We start from the raw sequence: 15,958 nt of genomic DNA on the forward strand, positions 1-15,958 counted from the left end.
ATATTTATTTCTTCTACATCTTTATTTCCATTTCTATTTAATTTTGCCTCTTTAATCACTCTAAACTACATGCCCAAACTCCTACTTTCCTTGCCCTTGTTGAATGAATTTTCAACACTTTCCTTTTTCTTACACTTTTAGGACTTTTCCCTTTGAGGATCACACAGTCAGTTTTCCTGACATAATTCTTACATTTCAAATACTGACTCCTTTTTTTTTCTTATTACCAGTGGGACATTGGCCATGTTAATATGGGATTTAGGCTACCTGATATTTCTTTTACACCTTTACAATCTACTAGCCTTATATGAGATAACTGGTTATCTCTATGGCTTTTGATCCCTGAAAAAAAGTCTAAAATCCACACTATGACAAGGGCTATGACACACCTCTTATACCTGCGATTTTTTCCCTCTCCGCCATTGAGAGTAAAGATGGATGCCTTCCCCGTCTGTGAAGACTCTTCATACGTTACAGGAACTTGGCCGGCACCCACAGCTTCGAATGATCTTAAAGAAAAACTGTGTTCACTACATCCAAAAGTTGTTCTCAGTCTAAACCTAGTAAAATTCCTCCCTTTGGCACTTTCCTTTGCTTCCTCCCTCAGACCAACATCAGTCATCTGTCTGCCGCCACATAAACAAGACCCGTGGAAGTGCTTAGAAACCTGTTTAACACTCTTTGGCATTGCTAAGCTTTCCGGTAGGCAGAATTCTCCCACAAATTTTGTGTAATCAGCATTGGAAGCATCGATGAAATCACATCTTGCTACCTGCCTTATCCCTCTCCTTCCTGCAGGTCATCTCACTCCTCTCCCGCGGGCCATGAAGAACTGCCACCTGTTCACCCAGGCTTCAAAAGTGCAGAAAGAAGCCATCTAAGTTAGAATTGTTTGCCATCCCTCAGAACTTGATCACATGGATAACTCTGAGCTGACAGTAAATGATATTTCAAAAGATGGTATCAGTAATGTTCTTTGTAGCCCTGTTTCAACGGCAAGAAACTAACTGGCTTCCTTTAAAGCACTCATACACACACCTTCACATACTCAGACCCTCTTAGGTCATTCTCTCTTGGGGATTATGCCCGTAATTCAAGCCCAGAGTATGTGAGCCTGACTTTATGGAGTGATCTGGGCTTAAGCAGTAAAAACAGTGGGATGACCAGGAAAATCCTCCAAAGCAGGGGCCTCTCAAGGAACCTGAATCAGGACAAAGTCCAGCTGACCCTCCCTCCGATGGAGACTCCACCTCTTCCCCACTTTCAGAGGCTGAAGATTTCTTTGCCATTAACTGCTTTACTTCTCTGGTCTTTCCTTCCATCATTTCTCCACAACCCTTTAATCTCAGAGTGCAGCTCTTCCTACTCTAAAAACACTTCTTAAAAGCACTTCATTACTCACATTACTAACTCTTTCAGCACCATCTGATCTATTTGTTTTCCTCTCCAGTCAAGGACCCCCTTCTCTGCTTTCAAATCAGATGGATTTGCTATTGCCTGACTTCTTTCTCAATCAACTTCATCCTACAGATAAATTTTCCTTTACTGTTCTTTGATTCCTGTTCTTCATGCTCTAATTTCTTCATTGTTTTCTTATACAAATAAATTTCTTCTTTGAAAGCCTTTAGTCTCATCCTATCTTATAAACATTCTCTCTCTTGCTTAATTAAGACATATTCCTCCCTTTCATGATCTTTTAAAATAGTTTTTGCTTTAAAAAAAAATTCAACGTATTCTAAAGTGAACTTATTCCTCCACCAAAGATCTTAACTAAATTTTCCAGACTCTACAAATTAATTTGGCTATTATCTTTAAATTATAAGGAAAAAGCAGTATTCATTCAGAGGTTAGGAAATGTTTTTCCAAAAAATACCGATTTACTATCTCTGTCCAAGAGATGCTGTATGAGGTAACTGGGATATACAGATAATGAAGAGACCTACTGTCCACACTCGCAGTTTCAACATTCATTGTGCAGTTGGTGTGCAAAGAAACAACTGCATCCAATGAAGCACACACCACCACAGAGGTAGGTCCAAGAGGTCTCCATTAGTAAGAAGTGATCAAAGAGGTCCCAAAAGAAGAGGAGGTGACGTGTTGAGGGAGAAGCCAGAGTTTACCAATCAGCAAGCCACAGAGTGAGTGGGAAAATGGATGGGAGAGAGCGTTCCAAGCAGAAAAACAAAATCATGTTCAAAGTCAAAGATGAGTGGAGGGAATGAGGATGGTGCATTCAGGGAACTGCATGTGCTATTTGCCTTAACAAAGATAAAGCCAACCATGCAGCCAGCCCATCAGCAACAACAGCCCCCATCTGTGAACAATCCAGCCATTTATCTCACTTCACCAGCTTTGCAATGAAGGCATTATTTCCATTTTATGGATGAACAAACTGAGGCTCAAAGATTTTTTAAAATGTATCCAACTTCAGTCAACTAATCAATGGTGGAAGCTGGACTGAACCACTATGTCTAATTCTACAGCCCAGGGTTCTTCCATACCAGGATCTCTTTCAGAGATCATTCTGTAGGTGATGGAAAGCCAGCATACAGTCATTTATAGAAGAGGGACTTGATCAGATTTGCCTTTTGGAGATAACTGTTTTGAGGAGAGATGAAATGTAGTAGGGAGTCCTTAAAGAAGACTATTTTAATATTTTAATAACCCACAAAAGAAATGAAGAGGACCTTAATTGGGATAGGTAGTTGTGAGGATAGAAAAGTGGGTATAACTTCAAGTAACAATTAGGAATTAGGTTGAACAGACCATAATACCTGACTAGGCATTGAAGATGACTGAGAAGAAAGCACTCCAGGAGTGTCTCTTGGATTTCTGACTTGTGCAACTCGGTGAACAGTTGGGCCATTCTCAGAGACAGAGAAAACTAGTGGGAGAGAAAATGTGAGTGATGAACTTGGTCTCTTTGGCCAGACTGGCTATGGAACAGGCTAAGGTGTCCAGCAGGCAGTGAATCAGGTCGGGGCTCAAGACGAGGTCAGAGCTAAGGATTAAAAAAAAATCTAGGAGTGAGTTTATGTTGGGAGCCACAGGCCTGTAGGATATCAACTGAGTAGTACACAAAGTGTGAAAATTAAAAAAAAAAAACAAAAAGACATACAAGGACAGAGCAAAGGGGTGGGCAGAAAAAGAGAAGTTATTAAAGAAGCCTTAATGGCCACCCTCAGTGTGGGGAGAGAAAGAGAGAAAAGTGGAGCTGGAGGCACAGGAAGAGGACGGAGCACCAAGAAGGGGATGTGATTATGGTGGTAGCCGAGATGTTCCCCAGCGACCCCCCTCCAGGTGTTCAAGACCTTGTGTAATTTCCTCCCTTGAGTGCGGGCTCAATTTAGCAGCTCGCTTCTAACTGAAAGAATACAGTAAAAGTGAAGGAGGTTAGGTCATAAAAAGGTTGCCACCTACACTCTCTGTTGGTCTTGCTCTTGAATCGCTGGCTCTGGTGGAAGCCAGCTGCCATGTCGTGAAGCAGTCTCGGGGAAAGAGAAGGCAGCTGCCTGAGGCAGCCTGCGGAGAGGCCCTTGCTGGGATGTAGCCACACGAGTGAGCTTGGAAACAAATAGTCCCCCAGCACAGTCTTGAGACGACAGCAGCCCCAGCCAACGGTGTAATTCTCACCTCAGGAGAGACTCTGAACCAGACCCAGTAAAGCCACTTCTGGCTTCCTGATGCATTAAAACTGACATAATAAATATTTGTTGTTTTAAGTCACTAAGTTGGGGATAATTTGTTGTGTGCCTACTGATAACTAATGCAATTGCCCAGCTAATGCAGCCAAGAGAAAGACAGACCCAAAGAACCCCTGCTCACTTTGCAGTCACAATTTATGTATTTTTGTTATATATACAACTGTTGATTTTGAGGAGTCATCCATCATTATGGCAATCCATTCTGGCCTGCAGTTAGGTGTGTAAGTGTGCACTGAGAAACAGAATGGTTTAGTGGTAAAGGGCATAAGCTCTGAAATCAGAGCACTTGGGTTCAAATTCCTGTTTATCTCTTATTCCCTGTGGAACCTTGGGCATGTCACAATACCTCTCTGGTGTTGGTGCCTCCGTCCTTATGAAGAATAGTAACAGTTCACCTGTAGGATTGGTGGGAGGAATACAGGAGTTAGTGCCTGCGACTTAAAACAGTTCCTGGAGCACTGCAGGCACTCAGTCAATGTTACCTGTTATTATTGTGGGTGTAGTTGTGTATGTGTAGAGAGAAAGAGAAAGAGGGAGAGAGAAATACTTCAGTCTATTTCCCCACATTGACTCAATCCTAATCTCCATTGGTCACTCTCTGTTTTCAATTCCAGCTCTCTATTTTTCCCCTGAGATACAGTTCAGTATTCAATACGTTTACAAACCTGACCTTTCTCCCTTGGTTGAAGTTCACTGTCACAGAGCCTCCATCCCAGATTTCGGCTCATGCACCTTTGGAGCAGTCATTGACTTAACTCTTAACTCCAAACCTCACCAGCCCATCCCTAACTGTAAACTTAATCCTATTGACAAGTATTATCAAACCACAGGTCTAATTATTTAATATGCAAGAATGCCCGGTTGTTGAACCCTGTCCTTATTCCACACCTCGCTTGGTGTCGCCTCTGGGAGCTGGCTTCACTAAGGTCCTACTTTCCTGAGTTAGTTGCCTTAGAGACTGCGAAAGGCACAGATGACTTTTCTTAGGTTCCCAAGGCTTCCTCCCTCTTCTCCTCTTTCTCCTCTCCTTTATTCTCAGCTCGAGGATTAGGGTCCCATGTTCCACCGATTAATCATGCTCATTGTCTTGGGTCTCCCCAGTTCATGACTCTCAAAGGTCCCTCCTTTCCTTTCTCCCACTGTGGACCTGCCCTTTCTGGGGCAAAGGATTCCCAGCTCCTTTGTTCAGCAGGAACTTTCTCACTGGCACTGTCCCTGACAGTCTTCTGATTCATCTCTATGGGATTTGCTGCCCTTCCACTACTGTCTTTTTTTCCCTGCATTTTCTGTGGCCCCTCATACTATCTCGCCTTCCACCTCTAGGTGGCGCCCTTGCATCGGTAAGGGCAGCTGGCACCAGCTCTGTCCTTTCCGGTTTCATTCTGGGCTGCCCTCCCGAACAGCTGCAGACATGCCCTTCTTCCGCACAAAGACTCTACATCATCTGTATAAGGAGATCATTGCTGTGCCCTTGCTCTCCACACCCGAAAAGCTTCTGCTAACGGTATATCTGCTGGAATAATTTCTTAAACTGCACCCATAATCCGTTTGTCTTTAGACCCTGGTAAAATTAGTTAACCTCAATAAGCCTCACTCTCCTCATCTGTGGGGATAGTAGTAGCAGTCACTTTAAATGGGGTGATGCAATTTGAATGATCTGAAGTATGCAGATGTTAGGTACCATCTCTGTCCCATAGTAAACGAGTAATAAATGCTACATATTATTACTGTTGGTGTCATCATCAGCATCACCAAGCTTTCTCATACACAAGCTGTAGTCCTTCTTTGTTCTTTAAGTGAAAAATTCCTGGAGTGTAGTTTTAATTCCATCTTCCCTGGGGTTTGGTTCTATATCCCCAAATATGTCCTTTTCTTTTCCAAAAATACCACCATCCCAAAAGAAGCTCCAATTGCTTCAATCCCACTGTTTTATTTCTGGAAAGAATAGTGAGAATTTTTAGTCCTAAACCCACTACATAAAATAAAATCCCAACAAATTTCTCCAAAGAGTCCTGTCCCTTTTTCTCCTGTAAGATCTCCAAAATAAATCCATCTTCTCTATTGATCTAAAGCTCACATCAAAGTTCTTACTGGGGAAAAATTTGGTTTATTGAAAAATATTTCCCTTGGGTACCTCCTAATTGAGCTGACAGTCGGGGTGCCCAGCCACATAGTCACTTGTTGGACAGTTGTTCCCACCCTCTGTAAAAAGAATCCTTGCAACAAACGCTCTTTTGACAGCATGTTTGTGGTGCTATCTTCTTCTTCCTAGATTTTCTTTACTTCTCTGTTTACTCTATTCCTTTCTACCTATAATACATCAGAGACAAAACAGAAAAAGCAGCCATTAGGATGGCAATCGTTCCCTTCTTCTCTTCCGCATTTCTTATTCCTCACCCCTCATCACCCTTAGCCAGCTCTTCCGCATTCTGCTGTCTTCTCTGCTTCCAAGTTCCTACCGTAATGGTCTCTAATCTGGCTAAAAAGTCATATCCAAAAGCCTCTTTTCCAAAACAGGGAACTCATGCAGATAACTGACCCCAAGAAGTTGCAGGAAATGGACCCACCCTGAGCTCTAACTGCCTTCGTCTGCTTCTTGGGCCACTTTGGCAATTTTAGTAACATCTGCAGCCTCTTTCTGGTACACCTCTCACAGCTGAATCTGTTTTGAGCCCCTGACCACACTAGGAGGTAGTTTGATCAGATGTCACATTTATAGATGAGAAAACGCAATCAAAAGAAATGAAGAACTTGCCTAAGGTCCCTTTGAAGATAGAAACAGTGATAGATTCACGACCTCACCACTTTTCCTATAAGAAAAAAGGGGCTCTGTCCAAATATTCTCAATGGGAGGGCTCAGTGCACACCACCCTCATGTGAAAAACATTTCAATTTCCGTTCCTTTGTTTCTCTCCCCTCTGTGTAGCCCACACTGACAGAGCTTGCACTCCCTTGCAAGAGCAAGAATCAGACTGATTGGTTCTGTAAAGATGATTTGGTTCACGAATTCACATGAAAAGAAAAATGGCATGACTTTGGGTAAGTTCTTTTGGCCCTCTATACTTGTTTTTTTCAACAATAAAATGAAAGGGCTGAGTTTGACTGTCTCTAAGATCCCCTTTATTGGAAAATTCTGTGGTTTTATTTTAATGATACAAATGATAATAAAGACAATTATCTCAATCTCCTTTTTTGACAAAGAAGATATGAAAATGCATAGAAACACACGTGTAACTCTTTCTTTAATAATAGTGGATCATCTTTAATGTATGCTAACTATCACCTGATGGTGCCAAACAATTATCATGGATATTCTAATTTAATCCTTATAAGAATCCTATGAGGTAGGGAGTACTATTCATGCCCACTTCGCAGATGAGGAAATGCAGGCACAGCAAGATGAAATAAATGACCTTGCTCAAGGTCACTGGCAAGTAGCCGGGCCAAGACTCAAACTCAGACAGAGAGACTCCCGGGGCAGCCAGGACCTTCCACTCCGCTCACTTTCTTAATGCTTTTTTGTCAATGAAAGAAAAGTATGTTATGAGTGGCTATGAATTTTCCAGATGCAACACTAATCCTCTCATTTAAATCAGGTACAATTTTGCCCTTCATAGGTTATCAATAAGCATATTTAGAACCGTTTCTCGCAACTATTTGTTGCTTAAGGATTTCAGAATAATGTCAAGAATAACACACAGTTTTTACTTACAAAGGGCCTGGCAAATCGAGTTTCTTTCATCTGTAAAACCTCTCCACATAAAATTAGTCATCCTATTTTATACCTTATTTTTAGGCTGCTTTATGTTCTCTTAACATTTGGTGCAGTTGAAAACCAAAAATCGCAGTAGTGCTATCTGTGAGGACTTACTTACCAGAGGCTTATGTTCAGAAATTAATTTATAGTCCATGCTAATTTTAGGAATTAGTGGTTTTTAAAATAACATGCACCTTGCCCAGCTTTTAAAGGATTTGTTATGAATAAGGAGTGATCATTATGCATATGTGTCATGCTGAGTGTCCACGCAAATTGAACAGTGAATATATTTCAAACATTTTTTTCCTGCCATTTACTCTCTTCTTTGATAAAGCATGAAAAGTAAATGATAGGCCAAACCCAAACCTGCACACTGCTAAAACACAGAAACTCCCCCTAAGTTACTGACAACTTACATTTTCTACATGGAGATACATTTCATCTTATTATTACTATCATTTTGCTTTGTTAAATCATCTCACATGACACTTGTAATATAAATAACAGTAATGAAAGTAAGAACACATTCTTCCAAAAGATATGGAAGTGAACTATAAAAATGAAGATTTTTAAATGACTGTTTTGTTTCAGCAAAGCACAATCTGGGTGACTCAGACAAGGGGTTATAGACACACATCGTGATTTTTGTGCATTCATGCTGTGTTTCACAACTGGAGATGCTAGTGTCCTATCCAGGAGGACTATCTAAGGGACCGCACAGGAAGCTTAAGTTAAGACCATCACTCCTTATTGCAGACAGAAAGACAATCAAATAACATACATTCTGCCTTCATACCACTAAAGCTGTCACGTATATTATATTCAGGCCAAGATTTGGGATTTTATAACAAAACATATTTCTGTAGTTGAATCTAGGAAATCATACAACATAGCTCATGCAGTCTGGGGCATCAGATACCCTAATACATAATAATAAATCCAAAATAGTAAGCACACTCGTTATTCTTCTATTGCAGCTGTAACAAACTACCACAAGTTTAGTGGCTTAAAACAGCACCAGTTGATTGTCTCACAGTTCTGAGGTCAGGAGTCTGAAGTGTCTCACGAGAATATAATCAAAGTTTCAAGCTGTGTTCGGGATCTCGGGGAAAATGCTCCTCGCCTTTTTCAGCTTCTAGAGTTTACTCCCATTCCATGGCTTATGGCCCCTTCTCCCATCTTCAAGGCCAGCAACGGCCAGCAGAGTCCTCACATCACACTGCTCTGCCTCTTCTGTCTCCCTGTTCCGCATTTAAGGACACTTGTGAATACACTGAGCCCATGTGGAGAACCCAGGATAATCCCCCTGTTAGGATGCCAGCTGATTAGCGCCTCGAATTCCCCTTTGCTGTGTAACCTAACACAGCCACAGCACTTGGGATTAGTACTTGGACATCTTTGAGGGACCACTGTTCTGTCCCCTAACCCTTCTAAAGAATTAAAAGGAAACCCTGATAAAACGTCCTGAAGTTCACATGAGAGATTTTTTTCAGACCTTAGAGAGGAGATATATTCTAGCCATGAAGTTTTCCAGCTGTGCCCGCCATCAGCTCCACCAAATTTTTTCATCTTCTCAGACACTTCTATAATCAGAAGTCATCTTCAGCCCCAGACATGCTCTTTTTCCCAATGCCAAAGCATAAGGGATGCAGGAGAATCTCTGTAGTTTGCCTACAAAAATCCAACACTAGCCAGGATCAATATTTTGCAATTCCTCATTTTCTCTGATGCCCTACATCAATTGGTTTTTTTTATCCCATTTAGCCAACAATTATGTAGTGCCAACAAAATGCCTGGCACTGTGCTAGGTGCTGAAACACAAAGGGAAAAAATTCAAACCATACTCCTGAGGAGCTCACTGTGTGTATACTGCACATGTACACGTGCACACGTGTGTCTACACGGGTGTGCCTGTGCGTGTATGTGTGTGTGTGAGTGAGAGAGAGAGTTGTTGGGACAGCAGCATCCAAGACAGGCAGAAAACAGTGTTTCAATATTTCAATGTACTGCTGACCCACATGCTATTATTCTTTTCTACCTCTGCTCCCCTTTTCCCTGTCCAGCTGCCACACTCCTGGCCCAGGCCACTATCACATCTTGCTTTGGCTACTGCGAGTCTCCCTGCTGGCCCCCTTCCCTTCAGTCTCCCACCTCGGAAACGTTCCACCCTCAGATGTAAACACAGCTGTAGATGTCACTCTCTGGCTCCAAAGCAACACCTTCCTCATTGCCTATAGAAAAACATATACATTTCTCCACACACCATCCAAGGCCCTCGGGGTTCCCCCTACCTTTCCAGGGGTCTGTCCTTTGAGTGTCACAGGTACTTGGGCTGACCGTAATCACAGCAGGCCATCAGATCGCCCTGTGCGTTCCCTGGCCTCCCCCTCTGACCATTGATGGTCCCTCTGCCCTTTCCCCCATATCCAAGTAATACCCATTCTTCAGAACCCAGCGCAACCACCAGGCCTTTCATGGAACATTCTTCTACCCCTTCTCCATGGAAAATAATCTCTCTCCATCCAGGGCTCCCACAGCACTTAATTTTTTATTCTTTAACAGACCATTTCTGCCATAGACCTTTTACTTTGCTAAATATCAAGGCCCCTCTCCCAGATTATAACCTCCTTGAGAGCAGTCACTGGTTTTATTTCTCTTAGAAACAGCTACCGTACCTAGCCCGGCAGCTTGCCCACAGGAAGGCTACTGTATTCATCAGATTCAACTGAATGGACCAGCAACGTCATCTTCACGAACGCTGTCACAAGCACTGGCTGCTTCTCTGGCTGTTTCTCCTTGGAGGTGATGGTGGGAGGTGTATTTTCCTCTATTCTAGTCACAGACATAGTGAAACAGACAGGAATGGACAGACATCGACAGTGAGGGAACCAATTTCTTCTGAGGATGACCGAGAGTCACTGATTAACCCACAAATTCAAAGGACAGAATGGATGTGTGTGTTACACAAAAGCAAAAGTAAAGTAACACAGAACCTCAAAAGGCCTTAGTCAATCAGTCTAGAAGCATCATCTGATTTGCACCTCAATGCTACAGAAAAATAAAGAATCTGTAGATTAAAAGGAATTCTGGATTTTTTTTGAATGTGCATGTGTGTATGCTTTTAACCAAAACAACTGCTTCATGATGAATGTGTATGGTAAGACAAGCTATGAAGCCACAAAAGTGTTTTTTAGCGTATCAATGTCTTCAGTTCTACTAAATAATTATCATTTCAAATCCAAAAATACCTTGAATGGGTAATACTGAATAATCTAGATCATGAAATTGCATTAGAAGGGTATTAGCTGACTCAGGAGACTAATTATAACGAGGTATTGAGCTGCATACCACTCATCTCAGTTGTAAAACCATTAACCACACCGTATGGGCAGCGGCTGCCAATCACGGTCAGCGCAGGGTAGTGAAAATAGCACTGAGCAAGGAAGGATCAGGAGCCCCAGCTCTGTCATTAACTCTGTGACCTTGGGAGCTCTTAATAAAGATCATCCCATAGGAGAAGAGCAGCTCCTTGCCTTAGAGAAATGCAGCTATACCAGCAGCTGACGCTGCTCATTCACAGATAACGCTCTTCAAACTGCAGGAAGACTGCACACATGCACACACGCACACACACACACACACATTCACTCACCTTTCCCAGACTAATACCGCCTTGCTTAATGGGCCACTTTAGTACTACTATTAACCAGATGATTATAATTTGAGCAAGTGTTATCCATCCATGTCCTAAATAACAGTAGCTGACAATATTATCAAACTGCTTTCTCACTCGTGGAGTTTTTCAGCCAGAGGTCAAGGCTAAAATTTTTTATATTTACTTCAGACTCTACTTTTGAAAAATATTAATTATTACAATAATAATAATATCATTATATGATTTTTTTAAGTTTCCCAAGTACCTGCCAACTATTTCATTCAATCCTAACGGCCCAGTAAAGTCACTGGGACGCATTTTCGAAAGTGTGCCGAGTTGGTATTGGTGGGCTTTCTAAGCACCTCCCACTAAGCTAAATTTGAGGATACAAAAATGATTAAGACAAGGTTCCTCACTTCAGGTTGCTTTTGGTTAGTTGTAGAGACAACAAATTGTGTTCTAATTATTTCCTTATGCCTCTTAGAACTCCTAAAGGGGAACAAAGGAAGAGACTGTATTTCTACTGGAAAAAGAAGTGTGTGTGTATATGAGTGTGTGCACAGCGGCGGGGGACGAGGGTTGGACAGAGGGAGATGTCAAAGACGGCTTCACTGAGAAGGTGATTTTGTCACTGGATTAAAGTCTCTGTTCTATCTGTTCCCAAGAGAAGCTCTGAGTGTTACTGAATCTCTGTCAGCTTGAGACTCGTCATCAATTAAAATATGGATAACAATACTGAATTCACAGGGTTACCAGGAGGACAGAATGAGAGAGCATATGGGAAAGCAATTTGTAAATAGCAAAGCACCCAATCAGTATGGTATTATTATTTCCACTTTGTAGAAGCACCAACCAGGTCTGCTCTAAAAGTGAATGGCTGGTCCAAGATTGCCCATCCCCCATACCCAGTGCTGAAGCCCCACCTCAGACTCTGGAGGTACCTCCCTGACACTATCCTCTGCATCGCTAGAGCTCACTGGAAAGCACTCATTCTGATAACGTTTTATGGGCCCTAAAATCACATTAACATATTCATATAAATAAACATTCCAACATCTGAAGACTCCAGTGAAATGTTGCCTCTAAATCCTAAGAGGATACTCTTAGTAAAAAGAAGGATCCAACAGAGCATTGTAAGGGAGGAATCGTGATGAGGAAAATCTTAAATATTTAATACAGGGATAAAACAGTATACAGTTTCTTAACAAAGGGTTTTAAACTACCCAAAGTTTCAGAGAATAGAATATGGCAGATTCTTAACTGTTTTAAGTGATTCAACTGCGAACTTCAATAGAAAATATCTGAATAGAAATGTGCCTTGCATTTAATAGGTATTCAACAACTGTTGAATTCAGAGATTTAACCTGATCATTTTTACCCCTAAAATTGTAATACTAAAATTTCCCCCCATATTACATCTTTAAATCTTGTTTTAACCCAACCTATTACAGTCTGTTTTTAGTTCTTCAAAGATAAAATTTTATTTAAATCTGATGATATCTGATCCAAATTATATATGATATATGATATATATAACAACATATAATCAAATATTTTATATAATATAATTGCTCCTCCCTTACTAATAATAGGCCTAGAAAATCTTAAGTACAAGAAATGATATATTTATTATATACTATGTACCAGACAATGTACTGGGAGATAGAAATATTCAGACATTCATGAGAATTTCACAAAGAGTAGCTTTTACTGAATATATCCACATGTTTTAGTCAAGGTTCCCCAGAGAAACAGAACCAGCAGGAGACAGAAAATAAGGAGTTGACTCATGCAATTATGAAGGCTGGCAAGCCCAAAATCTGCAGAGCTGATGTCCCAGTTCCAAGGCCATCAGATAAGAGAAATCTCTCTTACTCAGGGGAGGGTCAGCCATTTTGTTCTATTCAGGCCTTCAACTGATTGAATGAGGCCCACCCACACTGGGCAAGGCAGTCTGCTTTACTTAGTCTACCAATTTAAATGTTAATCTCATCCAAAAACATCCTCACAGAAACACCCAGTATAATGTTTGACCAGATATTCAGGCACCCTGTGGCCCAATCAAGATGACATGTAAAATTAACCATACCATCCAAAAAAAAAAAAAAAAAAACCCTCCTTATTCCCTCTAAATTTTGGTAAGAAATTAATCATCAAGGACAAGTCACTTCAATAAAACATCAAGAGGCTGGTTCTCTTTTTAAGATAAGGAGGCAGTATAGGCTGCTGGTGACCTGAAGGCTCAAGCATATTAATTAGTCTGCTTGGGGTCAAAGTGTCTTCACCACTTATGACCTATGTGACTTGGACACACGGTTTACTTTTCTGAGCCTCACCTTCCTCATCTATTAACATGGGGAAACAATAGTATACATTGAATAGTGTAGTTGGAAAGATTAAATGAGATACTTGCCTAATGCATGTCTGTCACATACCAAGTTCTTGATAAACATTAGCTGCTCTACATTAATAATTACTGTTATTACTGTGAGCTCCAATTCTAGCCCTTGTTGAAACCTATTAAAATATCGTACAACTGCCTTTGCCAGGATACTGCTTTCTACTGGCATATGTGGGAATTCTATCAGTTACTCACACACAGTTTTATCAGTTATTTATACACATAGATCATTCAGTAACAATTCAATCAAAATAACTTTCTGTATTTAAAAAATCAGTGATGGGGAGAAAATCTTAAAAGCACCTAAGGTTTATAAAGAGAGATGTGGATGCGGAACTGGGCAAAGATACTCCCCAGCTGGCTAAACCCAAGTTGTAATCGGTAACTGTGAAGGAGCTGGCATTCCAGGGTAGGAGGCACGACGACAGAGGTTGTTCCTCCTGTCCACCTTGTCTGACCCCAGACCAAGAAGCTTGGACTAAAGTTGAGACTTGCCTTCTAGAACCGCCCCGTCAGAGCCACTGTGTGATTTGAGAGGATTTCTTCATTCACGGGTGGTCTCTGCTTCCTCCTCTGAAACTCCTGACCTTTAAGGTACCTCCACCCCATCCCTACTTCAACCAAAGTTTTAAAACTCTGTGGTCTCGCTATGAGGACAAAGGAAGGCAATCTGAACATTTGGAGAAAATCATAAAAGTAGATGACTGAAGTTTTCCTCTCCCTCTGCCATCTCTCGCCACCCCTCCTATTGAAAAGTATTAGAGTCCTCAGCATCCTCAAGGTCAAAGTTAAACCCAGGTTGATACCGTCTCATTTTAGATCCTGGTTGCCTATCTTTTACTGTTCTTGTCAACTGCCTCCTCCAGAATTCATAATCTGTGCACAGTCACTTCCTCTTCAGGGGGAGGTTGGGGGTAGATATTCCCCCTACGCCTGCCTACCCATCACCTTTCCTCTCTCTCCCTCTTAACGTTTTCTTACTCTCTCAGCCAATAGAGGAGTTTAAACATTTAAATACGGTTCTAAACTGCATTTAAAGAATTAACCCATTTTGCTCCTCACTGATCTAAACCACAGGGTGCCAACCGGACGCTAATTGCTTTCTTTTGGTGGGGTTCCAGACAGCTCCTCAGAAGGAAGGAGCGCACATTCCTGGCACCAATTGGCTAATTCAATTTACTTCAACGGCATTAGCCTCTGTCAGAATATTCATGAGCAGGGGAATGAGGACCCGCGGCACAGGCAGGCGGCAGCCACTCCGGCTGGGGAAGGCGCGAGGGAGTGGAAGCGGACCGCGCGCCACGCTCGGGGGACGGTGACCGCGACGAGAGGCTCTTCTCCGCGGGCGGAGCGCAGGGGACCGCGGGAGGGCGGGGCAGGGCATCGGTGGGGTTGGCGCGCCTGCCATCGAAGCCCAACTCCTGACGACTGCGCGGAGACTTTGCGAAAGATCCGCAGGCAGAAAAGCTGTGACACTTTTGACGGAGGGGGTAGGGGGGTGGGGGGCGGGGGCAGCGCCGAGAGCGGGGACGAAGGGACCCAGCGGGACACCGGCTGCCCGGTGGGTGAAGCAGCGATGTGAGCCGGACGCCTGCCCCGGAGGAGTCTGGACCGAACGTCCGCGGAGAGTCGCCGGCCGTGCCAGGTAAAGCGGAGAGCTCGGGTGGGGGCCCGCGCGACTGTCCCCGGGCGCCCGCACCAGGCTGCGCAGGGCGCCGGAGCCCGCTCTCCCGGGAAGCCGCCCCCGGGCGCTGCGGGCGGTCCTGCCCCGCACCGAGCTCTCTCCGAGCGGGTCGGAGTTAGACTTCCTCGGACTTTGAGGGGAAGGGGACGCGAAAGAGCTGCCTGGGCTGGGGAGCTTCTCTCTGAAAGCTGGAGCGCAGCAGGGCAGGCTGAGGACGCGGCGCGCTGGCAGCCGGGGCTGCGCGCCCGGGTGGTGGGGACCGGAGACCCAGGAGCGCGGCTCGCGGGAGCGCTTGGCCCAGGCTTTGCCCTCGCTTGCCCCGGGGGCGGCTGCGCCTCCCTCCAGCAGCCGGTGGGAGAGGGCTGGCCGCGTCCCCCGCTCGAGGATGCGCGCCGTGAAGGGGGACCAGAGACCAAGGCTCCGGGGAGGCTCAGGAGCCTGCGGGGCCGGGGCCGGGGCCGGTCCCAGTCCCCGCCTCGCGCGGCGCCAGTGCCCGAGTTCGTCCGTGGGAGGAGAATGTGGTGGTGACTCGCGTCCCTGCCACCTGCCGGACATCGCCAACTCTCCGGATTTCCTGTCTCCGGGCCCTGACACTCCCAGGGAAAGCTCTGAATTGCGCGCGGTTGTTTGGGTTTTGCTCCTGGTAGTTACTGTGGAAGGAGAGCCGGAGATGAGGGGTTGGCGAGGGGGTCAGATAGGGTGAAAGTTGCGGATTTGCAGAGGAAACACTATCGCGGAGTCCCAACGTGCCCTCAGC

General features: G+C 43.7%; 1 protein-coding gene and 1 long non-coding RNA gene across 3 annotated transcripts in view; one reads left to right on the forward strand and one right to left on the reverse strand.

Moving 5' to 3' along the window:
* Positions 1-15,958, reverse strand: part of LOC141573285 (uncharacterized) — a 411,281-nt gene that overhangs the window by 389,831 nt on the left and 5,492 nt on the right. The window lies entirely within an intron of this gene.
* The window catches only part of CDH20 (cadherin 20), a 178,677-nt gene continuing 177,748 nt past the window's right edge, over positions 15,030-15,958 (forward strand). Inside the window, exon 1 of the mRNA XM_074355377.1 lies at positions 15,030-15,162. The gene's annotated coding sequence lies outside the window, so the exon portion shown is untranslated. The remainder of the gene's footprint in view (positions 15,163-15,958) is intronic.

The sequence above is a fragment of the Camelus bactrianus genome, chromosome 30, assembly GCF_048773025.1.
Source record: "Camelus bactrianus isolate YW-2024 breed Bactrian camel chromosome 30, ASM4877302v1, whole genome shotgun sequence".
NCBI classification, from domain to species: Eukaryota; Metazoa; Chordata; class Mammalia; order Artiodactyla; family Camelidae; genus Camelus; species Camelus bactrianus.